The sequence below is a fragment of the Atheta coriaria genome, unplaced genomic scaffold (genome assembly GCF_025399875.1).
Source record: "Atheta coriaria isolate IRGN ID8LTWV9N9 unplaced genomic scaffold, Caltech_Dcor_3.1 hic_scaffold_6_pilon, whole genome shotgun sequence".
Classification (NCBI taxonomy): domain Eukaryota; kingdom Metazoa; phylum Arthropoda; class Insecta; order Coleoptera; family Staphylinidae; genus Dalotia; species Dalotia coriaria.
This window is the reverse complement of record NW_027045448.1, coordinates 13,476,027-13,485,499: the sequence shown is the minus strand read 5'-3', so window position 1 is coordinate 13,485,499 and position 9,473 is coordinate 13,476,027.

The following is a 9,473-nucleotide window of genomic DNA, read 5'->3' as shown; positions in this document are numbered from 1 at the left end:
TGGGAAAATTATTCCTGAACTATTTGGACACCAAGTGTTCGCGCAGTTATACCAATAAAACTAAGTACCCTAGCGCAACGAGTACAAGTGCGCGTATACACACAATCATCAATTCTAACCTCTGCGTAACGGATTTTTCTTGCAATAAATTTCGATACCGGGAGTTACAGAATTAAATTCCGCATCTTAAAGAATATTATTCCGGAACTTAGGAGTAAGACCGCGTTCCGTGTGTTATAAACAAAACTACAATTCCTAGCGCAACGAGTACAAGTGCGTATACACAATAACTATCAATATAACTCAAGTGTTACGGCATTTTCTATTTTGTCCCAGATTTTCAACAAATTGTGATTATCTCGGTGACCGCCTTTCTGCTACTGGACTTATTCAATTATGGATTTTATTATATTGTTTATTATATTGTTTATTATATTGTTTTAATATATTGATATATTGTTCATACCAATAAGAGAGTAATGCTTACAATATACAATCTTCCTTTCATGGCATTGACTGTATCCACAACATGAATTGTCTATAGTTCTCACTATTAGTTATCGGTGCTTGTGCTAATACTTTACAGGAATGTTTCGGCGGAAACCAAAGAGATCTTTTTGCAGAGGGCAAAATTTTGCATCAGAATATGTCTTTGTCGAAGCTGTAGGTTTATTTAATTTTGAGATAAAATTAAATGCAAACGTCAGGAAATCCTATGTTATTTAAAATGGGAAAGTATCATGATTCCGGCACGGTTTAAATTAAAAAACAAGAGCCAATTTACGCTGGATCATTTATTTTGTGAGCTAAAACTAAAACTTCAGAGGGCGGCAACAAAAAAATCAATGTGGGAAATAATCGACACCCTATTGTGCATAAACAAAGTTTTGTTATCGCGTTGCGGGGCGTCCGGCCTGCCTGTGCGTTTGTGCTATTTCTTACTTAGTAGATCTTGCGGTGCTGCGTGTGGTAAAGATGCGTTTACTTGATCGGCGATTTTCGTGCGACTAATCGCGTTTCTGCGATTTTAAGCCGCAGTTGAATTCAAAAATCGGTCAACAAATATAAGATTTAGAAGTATCCGAATGAGCATGGTGTATAAAGCGTTATTCAGACATCGCGCATGGAACCCAGAATTGCGGATTTTTGGCTAAGAAACGCACGTGTTTACAGTCGGCGGCGGTTATCTCCCGTCGGCTAAGAATTCCTAGTGGTTTTGTTTTGTGTATTCATTTAATGCTATTTTTAATTACCAGCACCAGTTGTGCTCTTGTGGAGTATTTCATCTACGAAACGTAAGAAGGTGTGTGTAATATAAATATTATTATTCGACTAATTAAACACTAAATGTGTATTCATCACCTGATAAGGAAAAAAAAAACGATCAGTCAAATTAGTAGAAGCTCTGGAAATGGTACATTTAATCCACGATGTAATGCAAGCAGTGCAATATTGTCACGTTCCGGTCGGCCGCCTATTCGCTTCCGTTAGTTTCCGTTTGACGCCTGATTACTGCTTTCTTTTGTATCTTATTTCTGTTTGTAATCGGCTTCAGGTCTTTGCTAGTTTCTGACTAAGTATTTTCAAGATTTAGTATTCTTTAAAAGAAGTACTATTATTATTAATAATTGTATTATTTATTATGTACTATCCTACACCTCTCACGTATCCTGGATATCCAGGTGGAAACAGGTAATAGAACTTGTATTTTCTTTATTTTTATATCACCCCGTATATAAATTTTCCTTATGCTCAGCGAAAAATGAGCACAATCTTTATTGTTTTGGGTGATTTTATTTATACATAGAAGATTTTCTTTTGACAACACCCTGTATATAAAGTTTTCTTTGCTCAGCAAAAAAGTTGCCATTATTTATTGTTTGAAGCCATTTCTTTTTACATTGTAGATTTTCTTTGCAACACTACGTGCTATAATTTTCTGTTATGTCACGCGAAAACAGGGCGCAATTTGCTATTTTCTCTAGCAAGTTATATTTGTAATCTGATAGGCGTTAGCATAGCGCGACTCATGCAGGTCATAAACATACTTTTAAAATGACGTCATGTGGTTTTATATAGCTGTTGAACTTGCAAGTTCAGAACTTGGATTGTATGTAATTTGTTAATAAAGAAATGCTAAAGGCAATGGTTGTGTTTTATGACTTCAGCAACCTCTTCCTTCTATATCATTAGGTACAGGTCACAACTTGTAAAAGTATTTCTCAGTGTTGTGGTCGGCCTGAGAGAGGGCGTAGACACTTTAGAAATACCTTCTACAAGTCCTTATATGATTGTCCCATATGAGTTCTCTGATCCCCACCATAAAAAATTGCTGATATGCCTGATAATTTCGGGGATGAAGCGTAGAGACATCGTAGCTGTAGGATGGGCTGGGAGCAATGGATGATCGAAGCAGTGTAGTGATCGGGATCAGAGCGCCGGAGGCGTCGGGAGATCGACCGTAGACTGTCTTATAACGACACGTGCCAAAAAAATTTAAAAATTTCGTCACCCTATTCTCTTCTGTTTGTACCGTATTCTCTTTCTCTTTACCGTTCCTGCTGCTCTCTTCTGCTCCTCCACCATCTTCATTTCCATTCCTGTTGTGTTTCCCTGCTTTTCGCTATTTCTAATACTTGAATTGATGTTTGTATGGTATGCAACCCACATTTCGTAAATTTCTTAATATTTAATAAAACTTCCTTCTACAACTGAGATTCGATTCACGAACCTCCAGCATGCTAGTATACGCACATACCCGAGCCACAACGCTCACTTATCAAGACCATATCTGTTTCCAGGTATAAATGTTGTTGTTTGTCTCACCTTAAAACAACAAGACTGTGTATAACCATCATACAAATACCCATCATACAAACATAAATTATAAATCTATTTCGGAACGATAAAGTTATAATCACAAAACAAATATGCTTGATAGTATTATATCAACTATTATTTTATTTCAATAAAATCAAAATAAATTTGAAAAGTATTAAGGAATTAAATTATGATTTCAACTTATAACTCTATTTACCATTTATTTAGTAACAATGACTGAAGATGCTACACGAAATGTGTTTAACAAATCATGAACAATAAATTCAATGGAATTCAATGTCACCGGAAGATATCCAATGGAAGAAAACGCGCGCAACCAAATCTTAATCCTGAGTTTTTACGCGCATTAATTATCAATTTGTGAGATGAATCACAAAAAGTTATTTAGGAAGATAATAACGAAATTCTAATAATTTACAATCTGATGCAAAATGGTCCTTCTACGATGTCGGAGCTGTGGGTGCAAAACTCAAAACAAGTAAGAATTTGTCCTTCGAAGCATAAAATGCAATTTCAGTCAATTTGTAAGATATCCAAAATGTTATTATGAAACTGATAAAGAAATTAATACTTACAATCTGACGCAAAAATGGTCCTTCTACGATGTCGGACTCCAGGTGCAAAATCCCCAAACAAGGAAAAAATTAAAGTCCTTCGAAGCATAAAATGCAATTTTAAGGTCAATTTGTAAGATATTCATAAATGTTATTTAGAAATGAAGAATTTGTACTTCATCAATTAAAATGAACTTCTACGATGTCGGACTCAGGTGCAAAAAATCGCCAAAACCAGGTAAAAATTAGTCCTCGAAGCATAAAATGCAATTTTAAGGTCAATTTTGTAAGATATTCATAAATGTTATTTAGGAAAAATGATGAAGAAATTTAATACTACAATCTGGGATGAGAAAATGGTCCTCTACGATGTCGGACTCCAGGTGTAAAAATCCTCAAAACAAGGAAAAATTAGTCCTTCGAAGCATAAAAATGTAATTTTAAGGGTCAATTTAAAGATATTCATAAATGTTATTTAGGAAAATGATAAAGAAATTTAATACTTACAATCTGACGTAAAATGTCCTCTACGATGTCGGAATCAGGTGAAAATCCCTAAAACAAGGAAAAATTTGTCCTTCGAAGCATAAAAATGCAATTTTTAAGGGGTCACTTGTAAGATATTCATAAATGTTATTTAGAAAACAGATAAAGAATTTTAATACTTACAATCTGATGTCGGTCCCTCTAATAATGATGTGGGACCGGGTGCAAAATCCCTTAAAACAAGGAAAATTTAGTCCTGAAGCATAAAATGCAATTTTAAGGGTCAATTTGTAAGATATCTATAAATGCTATTTAGGAAATGATAAAGAAATCTAATACTTACAATCTGATAAAGAAAATGGTCCTCACGATGTCGGACTCCAGGAGACAAAACTCCTCAAACAAGTAAAAATTAGTCCATCGAAGCATAAAATGTAATTTTAGGGTCAATTTGTAAGATATTCATAAATGTTATTTAGAAAAATGATAAAGAATTTTAATACTTACAATTTGATGCAAAATAGTCTTTTCGCAATGACGTCGGACTCAGGTGCAAGCATCTCTAAAACATAAAAATTTGTCCCGAAGCACAAAAATGCAATTTATGGTCAATTTGTAAGATATTCATAAATGTTATTAAGGAAAATGATAAAGAAATTTAATACTTACAACATGACGCAAAATGGTCCTTCTACGACGTCGGACCCAGGTGCAAAATCCCCAAAAAATCAAGGAAAAATTAGTCCTCAGCTTAATAAAAAATGCAATCTTTGGCGGTCAATTTGTAAGATATTCATAAAATGCTATTTAGGAAAACGATAAAGAAATTCTAATACTTACAATCTGACGTAAAATGGTCCTTCTACGATTTCCGGACCTAGTGCAAAATCCCCAAAACAAGGAAAATAAGTCCTTCGAAGCATAAAAATGCAATTTAAGGGTCAATTTGTAAGATATCTATAAATGATATTTGGGGAAAATGATAAAGCAAAATTTAATACTTGCTAATCTGATGAAATGGTCCTACGATGTCGACCCAGGTGCAAAACTCCTAAAACAAGGAAAATTTATCCTTCGAAGCATAAAAATGCAATTTTATGTAATAATTTGTAAGATATTCATAAATGTTATTTAGGAAATGATAAAGAAATTTAATACTTCATAAATCTGACGCAAAATGGTCCTTTCTACGATGTCGGACTCCAGGTGCAAAATCCCCCTAAAACAAGGAAAAATTAGTCCTTCGAAGCATAAAAATGCAATTTTAAGGTCAATTTGTAAGATATTCATAAATGTTATTTAGAAAACAAGATAAAGAAATTTAATACTTACAATCTGATGCAAAAATGGTCCTTCTACGATGTCAAAACCGTGGTGCAAAATCCCTAAACAAGGAAAAATTAGTCCTTCGAAGCATAAAATGCAATTTTAGTGGGTCAATTTGTAAGATATTCATAAATGTTATTTAGAAAAATGATAAAGAAATTTAATACTTACAATCTGACGTAAAATGGTCCTTCTACGATGTCGGAATCAGGTGCAAAAATCCCTAAAACAAGGGAAAAATTTGTCCTTCGAAGGATAAAAATGCACGTATGGTCAACAAAGATATTCATAAAATGTTATTTCTAGAAAATGATAAAGAATTTTAATACTTACAATCTTATGCAAAATGGTCCTCTACGATGTGGGACTCGTGCAAAATCCCAAAACAATAGAAAATTAGTCCGAAGCAAAATGCAATTTAAGGTCAATTTGAAGATATTCATAAATGATATTTGGGAAAATGATAAAATAAAATTTTAATACTTACAATCTGATGAGAAAATGGTCCTTCTACGATGTCGACTCAGGCAAAAATCCCCAAAACAAGGAAAATTAGTCCTTCGAAGCATAAAATGCAATTTAAGGGTCACTTGTAAGATATTCATAAATGTTAATAGAAAATGATAAAGAAATTTAATACTCTACAATCTGATGCAAAATGGTCCACTACGAAGCCGGACTCAGGTGCAAAAAACTCCTAAAACAAGTAAAAAATTAGTCCTTCGGAAGCATTAAAAACGCAATTTTAAGGGTCAATTTGTAAGATACATTCATAAAATGATATTTGGGAAAATGATAAAGAAATTTAATACTTACAATCTGATGAGAAAAATGGTCCTTCACGATGTCGGACTCAGGTGCAAAACTCAAAACAAGGAAAAAATTTATCCTTCGAAGCATAAAAATGCAATTTTAAGGGTCAATTTGTAAGATATTCATAAATGTTACTTAGGAAAATGATAAAGAAATTTAATACTTACAATTTGATGTGAAAATGGTCCTTCTACGATGTCGGAGTCAGGTGCAAAATCTCTAAAACCAGTAAAAATTAGTACGTCAAAGCATAAAAATGCAATTTTAAGGGTCAATTTGTATGATATTCATAAATGTTATTTAGGAAAATGATAAAGAAATTTAATACTTACAATCTGACGTAAAAATGGTCCTTCTACGATGTCGGACTCAGGTGCAAAATCCCTAAAACAAGGAAAAATTAGTCCTTCGAAGCATAAAAATGCAATTTTAAGGGTCAATTTGTAAGATATTCATAAATGTTATTTAGGAAAATGATAAAGACTTTTAATACTTACAATCTGATGCAAAAATGGTCCTTCTACGATGTCGGAGTCAGGTGCAAAATCCCTAAAACAAGTAAAAATTAGTCCTTCGAAGCATAAAAATGCAATTTTAAGGGTCAATTTGTAGAATATTCATAAATATTATTTAAGAAAATGATAAAGAATTTTAATACTTACAATCTTATGCAAAAATGGTCCCTCTACGATGTGGGACTCGGGTGCAAAATCCCTAAAACAAGGAAAATTTAGTCCTTCGAAGCATAAAAATGCAATTTTAAGGGTCAATTTGTAAGATATTCATAAATGTTACTTAGGAAAATGATAAAGAAATTTAATACTTACAATTTGATGTGAAAATGGTCCTTCTACGATGTCGGACTCAGGTGCAAAATCCCTAAAACAAGGAAAAATTAGTCCTTCGAAGCATAAAAATGCAATTTTAAGGGTCAATTTGTAAGATATTCATAAATGTTATTTAGGAAAATGATAAAGAATTTTAATACTTACAATCTGATGCAAAAATGGTCCTTCTACCATGACGGAGTCAGGTGCAAGTCGTGTTCAGGCCACCGTTTGAAGGTAGCGGTAAAAGTGACTCCCAGTCAGGGCACCGTACGAAGGTAGCGGTAGAAGTGACTTCCATTCAGGGCACCGTACCGAACTTCGAAGGTAGCACAAGAAAAATACAACTACATTTTGTATAAAGCACTAAAGCGATAGAAGGAAAACAAGAAAATTTTCTTTAATACCTGTTTATCTTTGGTTATCAAACAAGAGTAAAAACAGGGCGATGGATATATAAAACACAAATAAACACAATAACACTTTCTTTGCAATGAGTTTTCCCGGTATTCCACAATCAAGACAAAGTGCCTGCCGACGTTATCGCTCTTCTTCACATCCGGAAGGCCATTTAAAACGTGTTTTACATATATATGACAACATTAATTAATTATCAATCTATTAAACGAGTTAACCCGATTACAAAATTAGGAATACAACTGAATAACGCGTGATGAGAATGAAAACCATTTGGGTGGTTGAAGAAACTTCATGCTACATCATGCACTATAAAAATTTTATCATAATGTAATAATATTTACAAACTTACCAATGACATAGCTAATCAAAGAAAGAACTGAAACAGAAAAAAACACGTGAATTAGAACTCGCACTAAGTTGCATAATTAAATAAAAAGTCCGTTCCGTCAGATAATATACATGCATTGCAAGTGGTATTTTGACCCACAATGTTCAGATCATTACGTAAACTTGCTTAAATCCCCGTAAATTCCTGCCGAGGACCAAATTTAATTATACCTACTACCTACTCGAAGTTAACAATGGCATATAAATTTTGAATTACAATTCTCAGCATTGAAAAAAATCTAATTGCCGACGGTACACTAACGCACAAATGAAGACACAAGTTTTAAAATCATTTCACGCACAAATCAATGTTTGAAAATCACAAAACACGTCAATTGTCATTAAATGCCGATATTTATCGATATGATGTATTGCTGTTCAATTAATTGAAATGAAAGGAAGAAAGATGGTGACGAGCCCCGTGCAGGAAAAAACACACTGAAACGTTCGCACGTTCGTAGTACAAGTTTACATAAAAATCCTGATAAACATAGAATTGAATACGGAACCATTCTCAAATGCATCTACATAAATAAAATATTATATAGCGTTTCATAATACATCAACGAATGGCAATTAAATATTAAATTAACTAAAGATTTTTTTACTCTAATTCGTGGAATTTATAATATTACAACTCTTGCGTTACCTGAATATAAAGAAAAAATTAATCTCGCACAAACGATTCCCGGCATAATGACCAATTTCCATAGCTATTTTAATTGTGACACTACACCTTGTAAAATTGAAATAAATATTTATATAAGTAATTTCGTTACGTTAATATAAATATAAGAAAAATTTTATATATTATATTTTTTATGTACAACTTCTAAGGCTCACTTAACACAAACATTTTTGTATAGGTTACTTCACGCTTTATATGTGTATAGGACAGTTAAATATTACTTATTTCTATTTCAGTGCAACAGTGATACATTTTTATCACTACATCATAAAATTGTAATTAATAATTATATAAGTTACTACAACTTAATATAAATAAAAGTTAAATTTTATATAATATATTTATGTTTAATGTATTATACTTTATATATAATTGTGTCAACCTACCAAAGCTTAGTTAACACACACGTTGTTTGTAAAGAGTACTTTACACTTGATACATCGCGTTTAAACTTTTATTTATTTCCATTTCAGTGTTAGAGTGATATGTTTGTAACACTACGCCTTAAAAAATAAAAATAAACAATTATATAACTAATTTCGTATAATTAACAACTGCAAAAGTAAAATTTTCTATAGGGATTATATTTTTTCTCTGTTTAGTTCCTAGGCTTAGTTAACACAAACGTAGTGGTAAAGGGTACTTTACACTTCATAAAACACATTTATATTATATTTATTTCTGTTTTGGTGTTACAGGATTATAATTGTAATACTAAAATTTGTAAAATAGAAATAAATATTTAAATAAGTAATTTCGTTATTAGATTTTTTACGAATAATTGTGTCCGTGACCGGACAACTGCCGACAAGACGATCGCTCGCACGAATAATGTTCACAGAAAACTGCTCACAGAAAACTGCCCACAGTCATAACTGCGCACAGGGAATACTCCCCACAGCGACTTTTGCTCACCGATACAATTGCTCACAGGACTTTTGCTCATTTTGACGATTGCGCACACGGCCAATTGCTCACAATTTATTTTTTTTATATTTATTAAAAAACAATGAATAATAATTATGAAATATTTTATATACATATAATTTCATAGCTAATAATTAATTACTTTTAATTCATAATAATAATTCATTGTAATTGAAAAGCAAGAATCTATCTAGCAAAGATCTA